Genomic DNA, 23,784 nt, shown 5'->3' with positions numbered 1-23,784 from the left:
CTCCCTAACTCCAATTTTATTTAAAGTTTTCTTCATCCTCTCAGCATCTTAACTTGATGGCAAAACTATCCGGTTGGACAGGAGAAAATCTAAGAGTGCCCACCACTGTCTTGGTTTGGGGGCTGAAAATTCTTTCATTCCTTTGCAACCAGATGGCCCAAGTGATAGCGAAGGTGATGAGAATCCATCCTTTTCCATCCTTTTTGGGAATGGCTTGGTACATCCCGGTTCCGCAGAGGTCCGATAGAGAGGTTGGCAGTCCTCTAATCTTCAGCTTGTGGAAGATGTTTCGCCATAAGGAGGAAGTAAAACCACAAAGAAAGAAGAGATGATTGGCTGTTTCAAACATGGATCGCACTTCAGATGATGATTCTAGCCACGTTTGAAGAGATTGTCCTCAGTCAGTAGCCTGTTTCTCAGGAGGAGCCAAAAGAATAGCTTTATCTGAACCAGCATTCTGATTTGCAGTCGTTACTTAGGTCTCTAAAATTTAATAATAGATACTGGAGATCGTAAATTTTGATGGTACTTAAATGAGAAGTTCATGCAAAATCCCCAGCCATGCTACATTAGACCATGAGGTGATCTGGTGTCACCTAGGAGGAATCAACTGCTTATCTGCCTCAGCTTATCTCACTTCATTTGTAGATTAAGGGGCTCCGAACGTGCAATGGTGTTTTCCACACGCATCCATGGTCATGGAAACACAGCAATTGGCTACCAGCAAACATCATTCATTAAAGCTGCCAAAGACACGGTGGTCATACATTCATTTAAAGGAACATATCGACATTGCTTTCAGGGCTGCACCATGGTGTTTTTCCTGCACCACATAGGTCTTGTGACTACCACCGCCAGATTTCTTTAGATATTTGATGCACTACAATGTCATTTATCATTACCGCATTTGTAGTGAGATCTAGAACCATCTGTTTGAGTCCCTATTGTTGGTAGATCTTACTAGATGAATTGGTTGTCTTCCCTCGAATTGCAAGATACTATAAGAAACCATCAGGTCCCTGCTAACGTTTTTGATTACTTAATATTTTCCATAGGTGGTAATTCATTTTCTTTCAGGGATTTGAGAATAAACAGATGCTGTGAACCATAACTTTGGCACACTGGATGCACAAAATATAATCTGAAGAATGAGCATTTGGTAGGTAGCTTAATCCTATAATTGAATGAATTGATCGGACAGAGATATAAAAGATGAATTAGGCGAGAAAAATTTGACTATAAATAAGAGTTGAAAGTAGTCAAGGACTGCCTTTTCTCATGCAAAGCGGGGTAGCGATAACCAATCACGAGGGAAAACATGTAGCATTGCAGCTAGTACTCTTCCCTAAGCCAGGTATTTCATATGTCCTGGGGAGATAAGCACAACATAACACCAGATCATATGATTGATTTACTCAAAATACGAAATCAGTAGAACAAGGCAAATGGATGAAAAATAACATTCAGTAGACAAGAAGATGGACATGTTAAACCTCATCTGAAAAATTGGGTAGCTTGATCCTGCATTTTGATGAGGCAAACAAATAATGCTCATCAGTCGAACTTGAGAAGGTGAAGGGGACTTTTAAGCGGTCTTCATGTATATGAGGGAGAGAACACTACACCTGATGGGCAAGCAGCTTCACTTTGAATCTTTGATATGCAGGAATTCTAAGACAATGCACTGACTTCTCAAAAATAACATGCCATTAAGTTACAACAAAAGAAAAAGTGAACTGCTTAAAATTTGCGATTATGTCTTAACATGTCAAAACTCAAAGCCATATATCATGCTAACAATAACATCCACATGCATCCCCTGATAGAACTTTTGTCTGTCTGACAAGCCTTCAACACTTCTTTCACAACAGATATCCCCATAACTGATGCTTTGTGGAACGGATCAAAATACAGCGATTAATTTTTTGGAACTTTGCTTGTGCTCGCTCCTTCTCTTCAGGTCTATCCAGATCTCCAATATTATCATGATACTCCTGCAATATGAGGTAGTTGCTGCTGACAACCAGATAAATGCAAAGCACAGTTATTTACGACAAGCTGATAAATTAGAAAATTGACAAGTTCTTCCAGAGAAGAGGAAAGATAATATATTCTTTTTTGATACAAAAGATTGACATTTTGAAGAAGCTCCTAGATCTGATCAAGCACATTGTTCCATATAAAAGTGATACTATAGTCATAAAGTCAAGCTGCAGCTTTTGCCTCCATGAAATTCGGTTTATAGGAAGCAGCTCGTACATTTCAAATTTATTTAGCCAAAACACTTAAGCTTTTGTCTTCCTGCTTCAACCTAAATTAATGGCCATACAAGCACAACTCGTGCAAAAGAGAGACATCAGAATGGCATCTTGAGTGACAGGATCACAATCATCTGTAAAATACTCCTTATATTTTGATCACATGCACCACTTGTGCCACATGCTATTCAGACCCCATATGCAAATACGGGAGCCTATCTCCACCTCAAGTGTGGGATTACATATTAGTTACTCCCATTCTTATCTAACCAGTAGACTACCATTCAATGCTCATGCAGGCCAGCACACTCATAAGAATAAGGGGTGGAAGGGAATAAAAATTTATACATCCTCTGAGAAGAATAGATTCTCAAGCTCCAGTCTATGAGAATGGTGGGGGCTAGTGATTCTCCTCCTTGAGTCATCAACCATCTATTGAAAAAGAATCAAAGCAAAGGCATTTCCCTACCACATTCTTCACCAATGACTCACATCTCTACAGTATCAACATCTCTCACAAGCACTATATCCTTTATTAAGAATAATACCTAGGATACATGTGGGACACCAATCCCCCCTCCTCTCGAACTAGAATATCCTATTTGGTACCAGTTAGGATGGACCAGGATGGTTAGATCCTGACATTTTAGATGACCTGGCATCTCAGGATGCAATTTTTTTGATAGTTTTTCTCTTTTCATTCTGATTGTTAATGTGACCATATTGGTCCATCAGATCCATCCGGACACATCCCAATATCATATCGAACCAACACTAAACTGGAATGGGTGTTTGTACCAACATTTAAACCCTTACTCGATAATAACAAAAGAAACACATTTAACACTACAGTGAGTTGCAAATTATTCTAATAAATTCTCCAATAGCAACCAACGGTTCTATACATTTCACTCAAATAATATCAAAGAAAGTTGACTAAGAGTCCTTACTTCAGAAAACAAATCTATACATTGAAGTATGTCCCGGTGCTCTCCTGTGTGCCATGTGGCTTATAACACATCGGCACATACGTCAGATGCGGGAGGTTTTTTTTATCTTTTCTTCGACACGCTTTCCTGATTTTTTTTTTCATCGAATCATTCCGAGTGTCTCGAACCTTCTCTACCTCTCTCGGAGGTCTTTCCTTCCCACAGATCTCGATATTTTTTTTTCTTTGAAACCCTTCTAGATCCCTCGCTGTGGCCTGCTGCTGGTCTTCGCCGTCACCTTCCTCCCCATTATCACCATCGGCCATCCATTCCGATCTCCCTCAGGTAGTTTCCTTCCCACGTATCTCCAAAAAAGAGAGGCCAACGTCCTCCCTGCTCTCCAACCGATCTCCACCGTCGCACTCCTCCGATCCTCACTGATGTCGGCTTCTCCCCTCCAATCTCCCGCAAGTGCTCTCCTTCCCACATATCTCCATTTTTTTTTTTTGCTTGGAACCCTTCCAAATCCTCGTAGCGGGGTGAGGCGCAGTCGGCGAAGGCGCAACCGATGGGGGTGGGGTGCGGCAGCTGGCAGAGCTGCAGGGGAGGGGGGGCAGGGGGATGGCTAGTGGAACCGTGCGATCCACATCCCTCCCCCTCCCTCGCGGCTCTGCCGATAGCCACCCCTGCCCCCGCACTTCCGCCTGCCGTGCCTCCCCCCTATTATGGCTCTACCGGCCGCCGCACCTCGCCCCCGCTCCCCAGCTCCACCGGCCGTGCCTCATCCGCTACGAATGGATTGTGATACAAGAACTAATTTAGTTCTGATATTGCAACATGACTGGGAAAAAAAAAGGCTTTCTTAAGAATGCATACCTGCAGTATATCTTTCACATCCTTCCTTGTCAACTTCTATTGTCTAAGTAGTAGTTCTATTCTGGGCCTCATCCGTGGGTGCCAATATAACAACCATCTGAAATCAAAACTTATTGCAGCCAACTCTCTGTCGCCTGTCATCGGTGATGAGCACCTGCAAAACAATGTCCTCACAGATCAAAGTTGTATCCAGCAGAGACCCTCAGATGCATAAGTCAGAGAAAAAATTGGTAAACAATAGATTTGAATGTTTAGAGTAGCAAAGCTCTGACTCAGAAGCATCTTACCGGTGCTGCTCACTTACCTCCCTTTTATAGATGATTCTGGTGTAACTGTTAAGCATGTGATCCCGTTTTTTATGATGCTAAATTATCGAGCCATAATTATAGAGTTAGTAGATCGTTAATTCTCACTAATTGCCAATACCATTCATAATGGTTAGGATATGTTGAGCAGGTAAGCTAACTATATGTCGATGGGTAGAAGACCGAACGACCATCAGCTAATAACTCTAATATGTCGATGGTCTTAGATCGGAGGTTGGCCAAGTCGTACGCTGTTGATTGATAATAGCCGACTTCGATCGATCAACTGATTATAAGTCAGTGCAATATACTCAGTTGACCGATGTAGAGTCAAAGTCAGAGGGTTGGTTGACTTGAGTCAGGGATCGATTGACTTATTCTAACAATTACCCCCCATTTCCAAGTCCAAGGTGATCCGATGTATATATCATCACGTGATCTATCACGTTAGACGAAGGGAGTCATCATGTGTCTCCTCGAACTCTAACTTTACTGCTAGTCTTTTTGGAGTATGAAAGTCCACTGTTTTGTCATTTCGGTGGCTGCAGAATATCATTAGACTGTCATATTGATAGGACAACCGTATCGGATATCCATATTAGACATCGTTTCAGGAATATGATTCGATGTCGGTTGATACGATTCTGACAAATAGATTTCATCTGTGTCAGAACGACATTGGACTGGAGCTGTTCACGCGGATGATGGTGAGGTGGCATGATCAGAAGTGTGTCGAACCATCCGATCTATGATCGGTCTAGATGTTGCCACACGTCGTCATTTGATGAGACTCCGATTTGATCACTTTCATCTGGGCCATTGAGAGATCCTATATATATAGGATCGCTTTCAGTCAAATTTTTACTTTGCATTTTATCTCCATCTCTGTTGCAGAAACTCTGTCAGAAGATCGTCCCAACGCCAGAAAATATCCTTCACCTTTTTATTTTTAGCTTTCAGGTTAAGTGTCCTTCCTTGGGGATCTAAGGATCAATCCTAACGAGAACAGTCGAATGGAGGTCGACGATCGAGAAGACTTCCTCCGATTGAAGGTCATGACAGTACCTCTGCAGGGAGAGCTGATGACCGAACAAGCTTTCTACAATGCCGGCCTTAGTTCAGTCACCACCTTAGGTATAGCATAGTTGATTACTTTCATTTTTCTTTTGTTTGTTTTTGAACTGTACTGACTTGTTCTGATTGCAGCTATGTAGCCGAGGGCAAGAGTTTCGGGCATCGATATTCATCAGCATACTATCAAGAAGAGGGGAGCATCTGAAGCTGGATCTTTCTGATTGAAGAAGGATCGGGCAGCTGCTTCATCTGTGCCAGCGGAAGAATCCGACTTACCATTGGCGTCAGTTCTTGTGCCAGTTTTGGCATTGTCAGCTCAGACAGTGCTCCCTGAAGTGCCATCCATTGAAGGCGGGACTGTCGAAGACTATTATTGGATTTCAGATACATTCCACTCCTATCTTATTTGCAGTGGGTGAACGAGCTACCATTATAGGCTTTATATCCTTGTCTTAGCCATGCAGCCAAGGATGCTAATGACAGTGGATGAAAACTTTGAAGCCCCTCTCTATTCCCATACGAGTGGGTCAAGCTGTTGATGTGGTTGGCCAGATGAGGCGGTCAAAAAGTTGTACCTGGATCTTGACTTGAGCAGCATCATCCCTCTTGCTCCCGAAGGTGGAGTTGCTGAAGAAGAAGTCGCACCGACTATAAACAGTACCGACAATACCAAAAGTTATTCAAATCATCGATGCTACATCGTAGCAAAGAGATGGAGATGACGACTGGTGATCGATGTAATTTTTTTTTTTTTTGTAATCAAACTATTTTGTAGTTGGACTTTGATCCAATTTTGTAATCTCCTTTTTTGCAATGAATGAAAAGAACTTTTTCTAAGTCCAAACTCTTTCTTTTATATGTCTGCAATGTTATAGAGTAACCATTTAATTACCGAACCTCAATCGGCGAATCGGACGTTTGATAGTGGTTGTAGGATCATCCATTAGCCGCATATTCATTTGACGTACTTATAAAAATTAGGATAAATGGTAATAAGCCGAATACCCTCCATCTGATCTTAGTCGGATTAGTACGTCAGGTTATTTGATAATCGATGGCAAGCCAAATATCCTTCGACCGATCATAGTCGAGTCAGTATGATTTCAATCTGACCTTGGTCGTATTGGCATGTATTCCGCTTAGTTAAGACTAAGTCGGCATAATAGTCATTCGATTAGAGTCAGCTTTTACAGTGAAAAATTGTATAGTCGGTATGTCGGTTTTTACAGTGAAAAACCATATAGTTGGTATATCGATTTTTACAATAAAAAATCGTATAGTCGATATTGAGATAAAGTCGATCTTCTGATTTTTACAATAAAAGCTGAAATATATTCTATACCAAGATAAAGATGATTCTCTAGCTTTTACAGTGAAAGTCGAAATATATTCTGTACCGAGATAAAATCGATTATCTGGCTTTTATAGTGAAAGTCGACATATATTCTGTTCTGAGATAAAGTTGACTCTCTGACTTTTACAGTGAAAGCCAAAGTATAATTGATATGTTGATAGAAATTGACCGTTCACTTATCGATCTAAAATCACTTCGTAGTTAACCGAAACTCATGATTCTTAAATTCAAAGTTTGTTCACCAACTCTTCTTCAGAAGTTGCCCCCCCCGCCCCCAGTTTGGTCGCTTGGAGATCATGTTAATCACCCCTGCAGTCAACTGATTATTGATAGTTTCCTCAGTTTGTGGCTGAGGTCGTCAGTCAGTAGGAGGTTGAGTCGGTTGATCCCTTCGATATTTTTCGAGGTAGCCTCATCGGATCAAGACCTCTATCTCGTCCCTGAGTTGAATGCATTGTTCGGTATCATGATCATGATCACGATGAAACCGACAGTATTTCCTCTGATCATGATTCCTCGATGGCACCTTCATTGGTGGGGGGTGCCGTAGGTATTCTGTCCATTCGATCTCCATAAGAATCTGCGCATGAAGAGCAGAGAGCGGAGTATAGGAGTCATACCTGCCGTAGTTCGGCTTCGGACTCCGTTGTCAGGGTGAAGCTCGCTTATTGAGAGGTGATCGACTTGATTCGACTAGAGCTCCACTTTTCTTCTATTGTTTCTTCTGACCTTTACTTTCTGTCTGACGTCAGTCAGAAGCAGCCTCATCCATGCGAATATACTTATATGTGCACTCGAGAAGTTCGGCATAGATCTGAAGGAGAGTTTTGTCCAAAGAGTAGACAAATCTATATCCCTTCAGACCCTTTTTCATGGCCGATATAGCCATATCTTCGTTGAAGTCCCTGACCTCAAGTGTGGCCATATTGAAACGGGCCACAAAGTCTCTTAATATCTCAGTCTCCTCTTGTTTGATTGAGAAAAGACTGTTGGATGTTCGTGGCGGCCTTCGGCTAGTGCTGAAGTGGGTCACGAAAGAATATTCGAGCTGCTCGAAAGAGTCAATGCTTTCCAACTGAAATCCAAAATACCAAATCGGAACAGCTTTTCAAAGAATTATCGGGAAGCCAATGCATAAGAGGATGTCGGACGCCTTCTGAATTATCATAAGAGCCTTGTAGCTTTCCAAATGATCAATCGGATCGGTGAAGCCGTCGTATGGCTCCACTTGTAGCATCTTGAATCGAGACGGAATCGGATCGTCTAAGATGTGCTGAGAGAGAGACTGGGCAGTGTGGAAGTCATAGTCACTAGTGGACTTCCGACCTTCCACCTGAAGTCGGATAAATTGACGGTCGATTTCTCGAAACTTGCATTCATAGTCGTCTAGCCGCCATTGCTAGGAGACTCTGGGGATGGAACCTCCCGACGAGCTTGAAGGAGAGGTAGAAGGTGTCCGCAGCCGTTTTTCCTTCTTAATACTGTACAAATAGGAAGGAGGAGAACATCGTGAATGATGGGTGGCATAGTGAAAGTGTCGAGAATGCGGTTGTCTATCTCGATGAGAACATCGAGACGGCCGCTCTCGGGAGGAAGGTGATCGCCGCGGAGGATGGCGACTGTATTTGGATGACATCGATTGTACCACTGGTTTCTCCGCTGGCGATTGCTGCTGCTGTTGGGTTTGTTGCTATTGGAGGCTTTTGATCGCCTCCGTCAGAACGTTCATCTGCTGCACAAATGCAGTAATCTGGACGTCTGTGGTGACCACAGGATATGAGGAACTGAGCTCTGCTACTGGAGGTGGGGGAGGAGCATCTTTCTGATGGAAAGAGTGTCTCGCTGATCCAGTTGAATGTTGGGTTCTGATTTTCGGTATGGTTGACTGTAGTTGCCCTCCTACCTGACGTGCTAATCTATTGCGGCTAAGTCCCTGTCATCTATCATTGATGATGAGCACCTGCAAAATAATGTCCTTACAAACTGGAGTTGTGTCAGGTGGGGATCCTCCAATGCTTAAGTTAGAGAAAAAATTGATGAATAGTAGATTTGAATATTTAGAGCAGCAGAGCTCTGGTTCAGAAGCATCTTACCAGTGCTGCTCACTTATCTCCCTTTTATAGATGATTCTGATGTAATCGTCAAGCACGTGGTCTCGCTTTTTATGGTGCTAAATTATCGAGCCATAATTGTCACTACAACAAATAGGTTATTAGCGACGAAAGATTTTCATCACTAATAATATGAGCGATGAAATTTTGGTCGCTAATATTTCATCGCAAATAATCCCATCGTTGATAATATTTTATGACGAAAAAAAAATTTCGTCGCTAATAAAAAATGTTTGCGATGAATATTTTTCATCGTTAAAAAAAATTGATAAAAAAATTTAATCTAAAAAAAGATATTTAAGATGAAAAATTTTCTTCGCTATTATTTCCTAAAGTTTTAGCGATGAAAATTTTCATCGTAAAAAACTATTTTTACAATGAAAATAATTCTTCGCTATTAATTTAATAAAAAAATTTGTTTAAAAAAAATTAAATAATATTAGCGATGAAAAAAATTTATCGTAAATAAAATTATTTGTGACGAATATTTTTCATCATCGTTAATTATATATTTATTGATAAATTAAATTATATTAGTAAAATATTTTTAGCAATGAATGTTTCGTCAGAAATAATTTCGTTGCTAATAATTTAGTCATATTTTTTAAAAAAAATTTACGAATATATATTTTAAATTTATATGTCTAATATTTTTATAAATTAAAAATTAAAAAAAATTTACACAATAAATTGATAAATAAATTTTATTATTTTATTATATTAAATTAAAATTATAAGATGTTTGAAATAAAAAAAAGTACATCAGTAAGCCGTCAAATATCGGCATCCGAAGAACGAGCTGGGGATGGAGTGCTCAATGGAGCTCGAACCGACGATGGAGCTCGGATCGGCCTACTGCTATCTCATCAGCTGTATTGTCTGCTCCATCTGTGCCATCCACTCCATCTGGATCTGAAAGCGCTGATAATCGTCGATGCGTGCAGCCAACTCCTGAGCTCACTGTCGATCCTCGATAGCCTGTTGTCGATCCTCAGCAGCCTGCCTCTATACCTCCATCAGTCGAGCCTCGCATGTAGAATGGATGTCCGCCCTAGATGTGCGTGAGGATGAGAGAGTAGTGATCCCATACCCTAGACTCCTAACATAATAGGATCTCATACCAAGCATCCGATCATAGATCTCATCATCTGTGGGTGCGGTCGAGCCCTTAAAGATAGGCTGGGATCTAATCTTTGTCATACGATTCTATAAATTATAATTATAATTATTTTAATTTTATAATAAAAATCAGATTGCGAATAAAAAATAATTGAAAAAACTTACAAAGAGCTCCTAGCTCCCTGTCGTCCACTCCCCCAACTGTCACTGGTGGGTCCGCTGGTAGATATCGATCCTACCAGGAAGTTCGTCACTCTCAGCATCTCTCTGCAATTTGAGAATTAATTAAAAAAATTTTAAATAACTAAAAAATTATATGCTAATTAGAATTAAAAATTACCTACCATATGCTCCATGTGGCGAGCAAACGATCTCGAACCCCCACAATGCGGCACGATCTGTCTCGTCCGGTTTGCCGCATTCTGGGCACATCGTCTCTATAAATTTATCAGTAAAATTAGTAGATAAAAAATTTAATTTAAGAATAAATGATTAAGTCATTAAACTATAAAAAAAAGTTTAGATGTGTAACTTGATATGCCGGATTCTCGTACTGCCGGCATATAGTAGTTTAATCATCTATGGTGTTGCTGTCATAGGGCTGCTGCCGCGCTGCCTCCTCCCCATGATGCTGCACCACCTGATATCAATGCTGATACATGTGATGGCGATAGTCCTTGAAACGCAACGATAACTGAATGTTGATGGCTCACCTCACACGATCCTCCTCAAAATCAGCGATATCAAATACACCCTGCCAATAACAAATATTAGAAGAATACTATGCAAATTAAATATTCACAATATAATTTATTTTACCTGTAAGTGGTGTAAAAAATCTCTCTGAGCTGGTAGAACGTGACGCCAATCGAAGAGCATCACGGGGGCAGAACTGCGGCATATGATGCCCAGCTCAGTCTGCCATGGGTCACACCATCCTTTAATAGGTCTGGTGTAGCCGATTGGTATCTCGATCTGGAGACGCTGTTCTGGGTGCTCGCATCTCCAACGCTCCAGAATGAAGTTCTTCGATGGACCTTACCCTCGTCTCACCATCGATGATGACTAACTTGAAACAATAATAAATAAATCATTAGTATGATCTAAATAAAAGAATTAAATTTTATTATATATAAAGTGCAATAGTTAATACCACTGGAACCCGCTTCATTGGGATCTATCGGTGCAGGACCCTCTGACAGTGAAGCCGGTGCGGCAACAGAGATTGGTGGAGGTGCCTCAACCTTTGAGGTATCTGTAGGAAGTTGTGAACACGAACGTCGTCGTCTGTCTCCTAGTGCCATATCTGCAGGAATTGAGATATAAATAAATATAATGTTGAATAATAATAGTAGAAATCAAATAATATTCTAATGAATACAATTATATCGCATACGATTATTGAAAAATAAAATTGAACGAAGAATATAGATCTACTCATCAATATTCGTTTCTTCCTCGATGTGTAGATCCTCGTTCAAATCACAGTAATCGATATATGTATCGTCTTCTATCTCATCGTCATTTATGAACTGATTGTCGTCCTTCGACTCATGAAGATTAAATACAAAATCAACTTCAACTTTGTTGGATGAAAGATCAACCCTATTCAAAGGTGCCGTTATAAGTAATTCATCAACCAAAAGCTCGACTAATGTTTGTTCTTCTTACTGAAAAGCTTCCTCTTCATGTAAATTCGAATTTTCATCCATCTCTAATCGAGTTGATATGTCATAGACGCCTCTAGATATTATTTTTTGTACAATATGCCAATTACCTCGATACTTTAGATCCTTCAAATATATTACTTGTTTCGCTTGAGTTGCTAATATATACGGCTTATTTTGGTACCATATTCGTGCAAGATTTACACTGATAAATTATCAATCGATATGAATACCGATCTTTTTATTACTAATATCCCACCATTCATACTGAAATAAAAATACAGAATTACTGGACCCATACTTCAGTTCTATGATATCTACCAGTACACCATAATAATCAATCTCTTCTTCTCTTTCATATCCTGTTGTAGCAATTCCATTATTCTGAGTCCGTCGTTGCATCTCAAGCTCCCTTATGTGAAATCTCATTCCTCCAATGATACAGGATGTGTAGTGATTAACCTTTCGATCGGGATACATGCTAAATCGTGCAACTCATCGATCGCACTCACTTCCTTATTGAAATACTTATGTTTCATCTACATCATAAGATAAAAGATTATGTTGGTTTAAATAATATTATTTATAAGTAAATAAATAACGTATCACTAATGCAACTTACAAGATCACCAAATTATTTTGCAAATTTTTTTCTATGTCGATCATCGGTATCCGTATTATTCTCTCTACATAGTATACTCTTGTGCTCACTACAAGAAGTTATGCTTTTTAATTTTATATCGACATGAAAAATTTTCTGAAAATTAATAGTATGGTAAGATGATATTTACTCAATAAAATCTTCAATTTCTTCACAATTATTTAGAACGTAAAAGTGTGCTTTGGATAGCTCGTTCACATCCATAAATTCATATCTCATTACACCAGTAGGTCGAACCGTTTGTTTAAATATAGATAACGTCGGTTCATTGTCATCCCATTCACGATCTGTGTTACGATCTGTACAATTGAATCTTGTTTCGATATCGTCAAAATACATCGAGCAGAATGTGATACACTCAGTAGCTACATATGCTTCCGCTATAGACCCTTCAGGCCTTGCTTTATTGTGCACATATTTTTTTAAGATGCACAAGAATCTGTAAACAAAAATAAATTTAAATTTTAGAAATACATTTACATTTTATAATTGATATGACAAAGTACGTATAATTTTTTACCTTTCAATAGGATACATCCATCGATAATGTACTGGTTCGGCCAAAAGAGCTTCCTTTAGAAGATGAACAGCCAGATGCATCATAATATCAAAAAATGATGGTGGAAAGATTTTTTCTAGCTTACAAAGAATGAGTACAATATTTTTCTCTGATCTCTCAAGTTAATCTTTAATTTTCGACAATACAGTTCTCGAAAGAACACTCCCAACTCAATCATTGCAGTTTGACCATCACCACCTAAATAACCACGCATGACTACAGGAAGCAAACATTGCATCATCACATTGGAGTCATGACTTTTCATGCTGGAGATATTGCCGTTGTTGTTCCCAACACACCGCAATACGTTTGAAGCATATGCATCAGGAAACTTTATGATTTTGAATCATCAATAAAAAATTTTTTTTCTCTCCAAACAGAGAATAACATGCGGGTGGCATAAAAAATCTCACCTCGACGAACTAAATGCAACTCCAGTCGGATTCCTATTTTCTGCAAATCAAGACGAGCTTTTGCACCATCTTTTATTTTTTCTGAAATATTCAATACAGTACCGATGACATTATCACAAATATTCTTTTCAATGTGCATTACATCCAGATTATAACGAAGTAGTAGTTGTTTCCAATATAGTAGTTAGAAAAAGATGCTTCGCTTCGTCCAATTCAGTTCAGCTTCAATACGCTTCCGCTTGCGAGTACCCGATGTTTTTCTAAATTGAACATTTCCAATGACTTCAAGTTGTTCTAAAATTTCGGCTCCACTTAACTCCTTAGGTAGCGGACGCCGATCGGACTTACCATCAAAATATTGATTATAATGGATCCTCCAAGAATAATTAGCAGGAAAAAACCGTCGATGACCCATGAAACATATTTTTCGTCCGTGCTTTAAATGTAAAGAGGATGCATCCCTATTGCATATTGGACATGCAAGATATCCTTTGATGCTCCATCCAGATAAATTTTCATATGTCGGAAAATCATTTATGATCTATAAAATTGAAGCATGCAACTTAAAATTACTTCGACTCACAGAATCATATGTTTGTATCCTATTTTTCCATAACTCCTTCAGATCATCAATTAAAGGTCATAGATATACATCAATTTCATTACCTGATGCTTTCGGACTCAGAATCAACAGTGACATAAAAATAAATGGTTCTTTCATGCACTTTCAAGGTGACACATTATATACAACTAGCATCACAGGTCACATGCTGTAAGAGGTACTCAAATTGCCAAAGGGATTAAATCCATCTGTCACTAGACCAAGCCGGATATTGCGTGGGTCACTCACAAAGTGCGAATGCTTTGCATCGAAGTTTTTACACACTAAAGAGTTGGCTGGGTGGCTAAGTATGTTCTCCTCTGGAACTCGCTGCTCGTAATGCCATCTCATTTCTTCAGTTGTCTTTATAGACATATACAACCTTTGAAATCTTGGAATCAATGAAAAATATCTCAAAATCTTTTGAGGTATCTTCTTTACTTTTCTATTATCGATTTTGTATCTAGGCTCACCGTATTTCGGACATTCAGTTGTTTGTTCGTTATCCTTATAAAATAATATATAGTTATTTTTGCAGGCATGTATAGGAGTATAGCCAAGTCCCATTTCCCATATGTATATTTTTGCTTCAGAATATGATTTCGGAAGTCTCTCTCCATCGGGCTGAGCTGCTTTAATCAATATTAAAATTTGATCAAATGACTTCTGACTCCAACAGTTCACGGTTTTAATATGAAGTAATTTTATCAAAAACTCTAACTTGAAAAACTTTGTACAATTTGGATAGAGTGACTCTCGTGAATCCCTTACAAGCTTTGCAAACTGTTCAGAAGTCCCTTCTACCTCAAACCGGATATTATGCTCATGATCAGAATTGCTTTCAGATGCAGCAGTATTCATGCGTATATTTGAACAAGCACCTTGATGTAAATCATCTAACAATTTTTCAATACCACTATGCTCGACAGGTCCAGCACCATCAGTACTGTCATCTTCAGTATCGTCATCGTCGCGCACCACTTCATTCGAATCACCCTCCCCATGCTATATCCAACAACTATACTTCTTATCCATACCATATTGTAGCTGATGCTCTTCAACAAGTGTTATGTGACGATATATCAAATTGACACATCTCTTGCATGGACACTTTATCCAACTAGCATTGTCAGTCTTATGCCGTGCAAAGTCAATGAAATCTCGAACTTCTTTTCGATATTCAGGCAAAAAAATACCTCTAACATTTATCCAACTTTTGTTGATATTCATCTAACAACAAACACAAAATCATTAACAACCAAAATAAAGTTTAGTGGTATTCTGGATCCCGATCTGAATTTCGAACTGAATCGCTTTCAAATTCCAGCTAAAATCCCGACCTGGATCCAGATCTGGATCACTTGATACAAAATGCATGATCCTATCCTTTTCAAATCATTACTAACAGGTGTGACCCTATTCCTTTCAGAAAAGTAATAATCTTATTATTATTATTATTAGTGGATATTTCATCTCATTTTCGTGAAAATTTCGACAGCATCTCTCTATGGTTCTCCAAGTATATGATGTGGATATGGTGCCTACGCACCCTATCCACCATATACCTGGAGAACAATGGACAGATAACTACTGAATACCACATAATAAAATGAAATATCAACTATTAACAATAATAATAATATTATTTTTTTAAAAAATCTGAATACGGGACATCCAAGTTTCAATCTTGATGAAGATCTAAACTTGAACGAAAATCTACAGCTCAATATAATTTAAGTACCATCTTTGAACATGCATTCGAAGATGGATTTCTAATTTATCAAAAAAGAATAACTTCGTATTGAAATTTCTTCATTAGAAATTTCAATAGAATTTCCTCCAAAATAAAAATATTTTTTTTATTTATAATTTCAACAGCATACAAAACAGCACATAAAATAATTTAATTATAACAAGTAACAGCAATGTGTATTGTGTTAGTGAAAAAATAATTAGTCAAATAATTAAATAATTTCAGTAGTAACACTAAAAAATAATATGCAATAATTATAATAATTTCAACATCATATTTCATCCTCATGAAGACCTGACATGACCCCCATCCTAACCCCACCTGCCCTAACCTGACCCGGCGCAGACCAGACCAGACCCGACCCGGCACGGACCGGACCCGACCTGCCCTGACTCCACCCGACCCATCCCAGCCCGACCCGACTCGGCCCGACCCACCCCATCCCGACCCGAACTGAAACGGACCCGGCTCGGACCCTACCATCCCCGACCCACTCCATCCCGGCCCGACTCGCCCCAGCCCGACCGGACCCGACCCGGCTCCACCCGACCAGCCCTAGCCCAACCCGACCCTGACCTGACCCGCCCCGACTCCGCCATCCCCGGCCCCAGCCCGACCTGAGCCGGCTCCACCCGACCCGCGCCAGCCCGACCCACCCCATCCCAGCCCGAACCGAAATCGATCCAACCCGGGCCCTACCATCCCCAACCCGCCCCATCCCGGCCTGATCGGACCCGACCCGGCTCCACCCGCCCCACCCCAGCTCCGCCGTCCCCGACCCTACCCGACCCGCCCCGCCTCGCCCCAGCTCCGCCATCCCCGACCCCAGCCCGACCCAACCCGGCTCCATCCGACCCGCGCCAGCCCGACTGGCCCCATCCAGGCCCAACCCACCCCAACCCAGGCCCGACCCATCTGAACCCATGCGTGCCTGGCCCGTAGGCCCCGCGGCTCGCAGGCCACGCGTGCCTGGCACAGCCGCACCCCGGCTCGCCGTTGTCGGCTCTGGCTCTGGCTCGTCGGCTTCGGCTCGGTGGCTCCGACCACTCTCCGACCCGCCGTCGTCAGCCCGGCCCGCAGACCCCAGCACAGTCGCAACCCGACCCCATCCCGACTCACCGTTGCCAGCTCCGGCTCTGGCTTGACGGCCCCGGCCCCTCCCCGACCCGCCGTCATTGGCCCCGGCACGCCCCGGCACACCCCAGCACGCAGGCCCCACGTGGCTGCGGCCCGCCGTTCCGTCCCCGGCATGCTGGCCCTGGCACACCGGCCCCATGCCGTTCCCCGTCCCCGGCTCGAACCCACCCCCCCAAAAAAAAAGAAGAGTCGACATCGCCGGCTCCGGCTCGCTGGCCCCGGCCCGTCGTCGGCCCCACGTCGCCGTCCCCGACCCACCATCGTCGTCGCAGCTTGCAGGCCCCATGTGGCCGCGGCCTGCCATCCCAACCCAGGCACGCCGGCCCCGGCACGTTCCCCATCCCCGATCGAAACCCACCAAAAAAAAACAGAGATAAAGACTTACCTCGCGGCGATGGCAACGACGGCGAAGGAAATCGGAGGCACGCAGGATGCCGGGGGGGAGGAAGCTCGCGGGAGGGGAAGCCGGATTGTCGAGGGGGGAACGAGGAAGAAAAATGAGTTTTCGATGGGATTTGATGGGATGCGGGGTATTAGTGACGTAAATTTTCATCGCTAATAATCAATTTTCGTCGCAAATAATTCAAACAAAAAATATTTACGATGAAAAATTAATTTTTATCGCTAATAATTTCCGTCAAAAAAAAATCTAACTGGAAAAATTCAGTTTCGAGAAAATATTATTGACGACGAAAATTTTCTATTTCATTGCTAATTGCATAATTAGTGATAAAATTTTTTTTCATCGCTAATAATTAATAAAAAATAATTTTTCATTTAAAAAAAAATTCTCCTGACCAAGTCTTGCTCTCCGTATTATTTTCTTCCATTCATTTTTCATTCATCTCTTAGCCACAATAATGCAATAATATATATATGTGTGTGTTTATGTGTGTGTGTATATATATATAGCTAATGTAGTAAATATATCAACTTTTCAGAACATTTTAGTAATGAAATGAATGAACTATGGTAAGAACAAAAACTTGTAACAATTCTATCGCTTCTCATCGACAGTCATCTCGACGAAGCATGGGTGATGCAGTGCAAGCATCCACTCCTCAAGGGCCTATACCACCACCTATTATAGAGGACCCGTAACGATTCAACGACCTGATTCGACAGGTCCAAGCATTGACCAACACCGTCCAGCATTTATAGTAAACCACAGAGCAATGACAACCCCCGCAACATGCTTCTCAAACTGTGCCCTCTCCGTGTAGCCAGCAAAACTGCTTCCAGAGAATCCCCCTCGAGGTACACATCGTTCTGCCCTGATCGATCGACAATCACCATCCCATCAGGGTCCAGGCATGAAAAATAATGCCAACATTCACCGATCTCCGCCAATGGAGATTCGACCTTGGGCTACTCTCTGTGCCTCACAAAATCTCATCGGGAGGACCTCGAGCAAAAAGACCGAAAGATTGAACGTCATCTGGACGAGATTCAAATGGACAGCCAAAAGAATGACGACATTCTCAGCTTCAATTTCCAACCATCTTTCTCTTGATCCATCCTCCAAGAATTGATTTTGGATTGGTTCAAGATGCCACAGATAGAGCCTTATAAAGATTGAGGATCAAAGATATCTTAATATTCTACATATTTTTTTATGCACATATTATTTTTTAAAAACTATCTAATATTTATTTTTATAAATATAAAAAATTTACTATAATATATCTAAATATCCTTCAATAGAAAAATTTTCATCGCTAATAATCTGTAATTTATGAATTTTTAAAATTTTTTATTTTTTTCAAATATTAGTGACAAATTTTTCATCGTAAATAGTAATTATTTATGACAGAAATATCTATTTCATCGTAAATACCTGTTATTTACAATGAAAAGAGTTTTGATCATAAATAATTTATAATTTCTGAATTTTTAAATTTTTTTATTTTTTTCTTGTTTATTAGCGAGAAAAATTTTTAATCGTAAATAATAGAGTATTTCTAACAAAAATTAAATTTTTATCACCAATATTCAATTATTGACGACATTAAATTTTCATCATAAATAATTTATAATTTTTAAAATTTTTTATTTTTTTCACATATTAGCGACGAAAATATCACATCGTAAATACTAGAGTATTTGCGAAGGAATATTTACTGTTCGTCGTAAATATTCATTATTTATGACGTAATATTTTCATCACAAATAATCAATAATTTTTAAATTTTTAAAATTTTTTATTTTTTTGCACATATTAGCGATGAAAAATATTCATTGTAAATAAAATATATTTATGATGAAAATTTATTTTTATCACTAATAATCCATCATTTATGATGTAATATTTTCATCATAAATACTCTGTAATTTTTAAAATTTTAAAATTTTTTATTTTCTTTCAAATATTTACGATGAAAATTTTTCATCGTAAATACTTAAGTATTTGTGACAAAAAATAAATTTTTGTCAGGAATACACTTGTATTTGTGACATAATATGTTCGTCGCAAAAAATCTATAATTTTTGAATTTTTAAAATTTTTTATTTTTCACATATTAGTGATGAAAAATTTTCATTGTAAATAATATTAATTTACGAAGAAAATTTTGATTTCATCGCTAATACTCTATTATTTATGATGTAATATTTGTATCGTAAATAATCTTTAATTGTTGAATTTTTAAAATTTTTTATTTTTTTTCAAATATTGGCGATGAAAATTTTTCATCGTAAATAAATATATTTGTAATGAAAATTTATTTTTCATTGTAACTACTTTAATTATTTACGATGAAATAATTTTCGTTGCTAATATTTAAAAATTTAAAATTAAAATAAATATTTTATTATTTACGATGATTTATTTCATCGTAAATAATATGTATTTACAATGAAATTTGATTTTCATCGCAAATAGAAAGATATTTACGATGAAAAATTATTTTTATCGTAAATAATTAATTATTAACGATGAATTTTTATTTTCATCATAAATATCTTTATTTACGATGAAATATATTTCCATCGCAAATAAATTTATCGCAAAATGTAGCATTTCTTGTAGTGTATAGAGTTAGTGGATCGTTAATTCTCACTAATTGTCAAGACACGTAGTCGATAACCGTTCATAACAATGAGAGTATATTGAGTAGGTAAGCCAACTATATGTCGGTAATATTGATACGTCGGCAGGTAGAAGATTCGAACGACCATCGGCTAGTAACTCTGATATGCTGATGGTCTTAGATCGGAGGTTGGTCAAGTCGTACGCTATTGATTGATAATAGCCGACTATCGGTCGGTCAACCGATTATGAGTCAGCACAATGTACTCAGTTGGCTGATGTAGAGTTGGAGTCGGGAGGTTGGTTGACTTGAGTCGGGGGTCGATTGACTTGCCCCAACACTCAAGAGTCAAGGCCATTGATTCAGAATCGATTAATTAAACAGAAATTGCTGGACCTCTACTTAGAACACCATAACAACCATCTAAAATCAAAACTTAAGGATATGGATTCAAAATCAATTAATTAAATAGAAGTTGCTTGAGTTCTACTTTGAACACCAGCGATGGCCCAGAAAAAGTGCAGTCAACTGGAAATCCAAAAAGAAAGGGCTCACTCAGTAATAAAATGGGGGAAAAAAGGTGAAATGTATAAGTTAATGAAATCCTGGAGAAAAAATAACAACATTACATTATCAAAACATACTGCTTGCTTGAAAAGCGAAGAGCCCTTCTTCCAGTTTTCAATTCTAATTCTCCTCTTCATCCATCTATGAAATAAGATGACCAGATGTCAGGCTTAACTTTAGACAATAAGTTGAAGCAAACTCTATATTGAGATGAGTAAGTGACCTCCAAGTCATCCAATTCAAGTCTATTAAGTTTGTTAAGCCTCAGGTTTAATTCCTGTCAGAATACCTATAAATTACAGAAGTTGATCACATGTCGGAAGCAACAAGTTATAACATCAATAGCAAGAAATAAAACGCAAGCAATAAAGATTCATATAGAGTTCCAGCGGTTGGTCTATATTTCACATTTATTTTCTAGAGACATATATAACAATCTCACCCTTTTTGAACCTCTCATGATGGCATCTGATAGAAAATCACCAAATACCGGGACATAAGATAAAGTGGATAAATAAAAATGGCGTAACTAAAAAAATAGGGTGACAACCAAATTTAATCAAATTTTTGAATGCCAATCAATAAATCTCTTACAGCTTATACATCAAAGAATTTAAAAGCAGATCAAGCTACTCACTAATTGATTTAGTTCCTCTTGGTTAACTAGCAAAGAAACAAGACAAGTGTACAGACTGTTACCTTTTTATTAACTCACGTTTCATCCCCCCTGCCATGCTACATAGATGAACTGCTATCACAGAAGAGGTAGCTGAAGATATGAGCAGGTACAGGTGCAGGAATACAGAACATTGGTCTTAAAAAATAGTACGAAATTAACCCAAGCATTTAAATAAATCAATAAAAGTTGATTCAATAGGACAACTAATCTGATTCATTTAGTAAGGTAAGAAAACAAGAGGTGGCTTAGAGTGATTGAAATTAGCAATTTAGATAATATCATGTACAATAGCTACTAGCATAAGCACCAGAAGGCGTGGGAGCATGGTAGTGGAAATTGGCAAATGGACAGCACTGAGGTGGAAACTCCTTAAAATAATGGGATAGAATAAAAGGTGGCCTAGTGCATGAGACTCCAACTACTGCGGGTCTGCAGAAGGTCAGATGTACATAGCCTTGCCCTCAAAGCAAAGAGGTTATTTATGTATCTCGAATTTGTGACAATCAGGTCACAATTGAGCAACCTTACCATTGTGCCAAGGTTTACCCTCAAACAAGGTGATAGACCACCGCTTTATAAAAAATAAAAAATAAAAAAAAAAGTGTAAGAGATAAATAACTTCAACAGGGTACCTTATCTCAGCCCTACAAGATTAAGTTAATCGACCACAATACAATCAACCAAAGCTCGAGAGTATATTATAATTGGCACTTAGCCTACATCAAACACCTATAAACCAGAATTTGCATCACAAGTATTTGCATCACATCCAAAGCAATCACGATCTTTCTGAAAATTCAATATACAATGAGGAGAATCGTCCAACATAAAACAAAAACACTTTCTTTAACTAGAAGAATATATGTGTGTGCGCACGCGTCTATGCATGTGCATGAGTTGGACTCCACTATCCACACCCAAACTCATATTCCAAATGCACATCTCAATTACGTCAAGATAGTTTGCACGAGACTCACCAACATGAGGATTTTTTCTTTTTCCCAATAATCATAAGAACCTTTGCTCCGAGAGCCTTTCCACACATGATTACATCTGGGATCTCTGAATATTCAACTATCATTGGATGTTCAGTTCTTTCCGCTCTGTATGGTTTTAAATGATATTATCTCATCATTGAACAAATAGAGAAAATGGAAGATTTGGCACAAAATATAAAAGGAAGCTAATGAATTGAGGGAATTGTGAACAGTAAATCCCAAGGACATTCTCAGCAACATAAAAATAGCAAAAAATTCAAAAGGGATGAAAGGAAATAAAGAAAGAAATAATCATCAAGGATCACGTAAGGACTTAGAAGTTAGAACCACTAACATCCTAGAAGCTTCCTATGAGACTTCGCTCCTTGATGATTGGCTAGCTTCAAAGAAATGCTTAGATTCAAAGGGGGAATCTGGCCTGGCAGATTCTAAGTGTGAGGCAAAAACTTCCTAATGATGCATAACAAGGTAACTTCCTAATTCCCAAGTTCATATGATGTCTCAAAAGCATGTTATTCATACTTAAACTCATTTACTTCTCTTTTTAAGAGACAATAACAAATTAAGAGGACAGTGCATTTGGCAACAAGGACAGGGATATTAGAGTCCAAGAGTCCCCCGAGATGATCAAGAAATTTGTGTAGACTAATTTAAAGAAACCCGCAAATCAATTAGAGTGAAATACATATCAAACACCTAGTTCATCATAAAAATGCATATGCTTTCATATGTTATATCTACACTTATTCTGTTTCAACAAGTTCGTAATTGAGCACAACAAACCATGAATATACACCATATTGGTTTATATGTGATAACCAGATGGCACATTCATGAAATAAACTTGATAACATAGTGGGTCCATAAAAACATGCAAAGGTGGATCACATGAATTAGCATCTACAAGCTATTACATTAAATACAACCTCAAGCAAATATGACATTCCTTATCAAAAAAAAAAATGGTAATCTTGTTATAAAAATATTTCTTGTGGTATCAGGTTACCCATAACATCAATTATAGATGCACAAAGACAACAAGGTCACTAAGGATAAATCAATAACGGCCAACATTTTCAAACAAAAAGAATTTGAATTACAATGATAAGCCTATCACTTTAATTAAAATGAGTTATTTATTAATTAATTAGAAACTTTATCTTAATGGAAACCGTTAGAAATATCCCTCCCCTAACCAAAGAAAAGGGTATGGTAGTGGCTTTTTTGTCAGAAAAATGAATCTAGACAAAACATGGTGTCCACTTTAAAATTTGGGTCAGATCTAGGACTATGAATGTGGAGAAATCAAGTCTGGGCACTCCAATAAATGTTCAATTTGGTGTCTTAACCAACTTGTAACATATTTACCAAAATCTGCTATTTCTCAAATCATAAAATTAGCCAACACTCCAACTATTCTGCTTCTTATCCACAGTATTCTTATAACTAAAATAATAACGATAATATAATGCTATACTAAATTAATATTATTATATTTTATCATATTATTGCATTATATCATTATAATAATCGTGACATTCTAAGGTTAATCTGATAATAATATTTAGTAGTATATGAAAAATATATTTATATATTGCAAATAATTCATTACCACTAAAGTATCATGCACTATTATTATTATAATATGCTATATAATATTTTTTTATTATTTTTATTGTGTTGTAATAATACTA

The 23,784-nt window shown here is 38.5% G+C and overlaps 1 long non-coding RNA gene across 1 annotated transcript; it reads right to left on the bottom strand.

The window, feature by feature from the left end:
• Nucleotides 1-1,709: 1,709 nt before the first annotated feature.
• Nucleotides 1,710-23,717, bottom strand: LOC140850966 (uncharacterized). The gene is made up of 10 exons (XR_012135782.1): nucleotides 21,113-23,717; nucleotides 20,637-20,702; nucleotides 20,476-20,554; nucleotides 11,180-11,332; nucleotides 10,846-11,095; nucleotides 10,559-10,780; nucleotides 10,371-10,463; nucleotides 10,192-10,293; nucleotides 4,064-4,217; nucleotides 1,710-1,994 (listed from the first exon to the last, which is right to left on the bottom strand). It is a non-coding gene; the product is annotated as an uncharacterized lncRNA (long non-coding RNA).
• Between the last annotated feature and the right edge of the window lie 67 nt (nucleotides 23,718-23,784).

Source organism: Elaeis guineensis, chromosome 12 (assembly GCF_000442705.2).
Source record: "Elaeis guineensis isolate ETL-2024a chromosome 12, EG11, whole genome shotgun sequence".
Classification (NCBI taxonomy): domain Eukaryota; kingdom Viridiplantae; phylum Streptophyta; class Magnoliopsida; order Arecales; family Arecaceae; genus Elaeis; species Elaeis guineensis.
The sequence above is the reverse complement of the archived record's forward strand: the minus strand, read 5'-3'. Positions and strand labels throughout refer to the sequence as shown.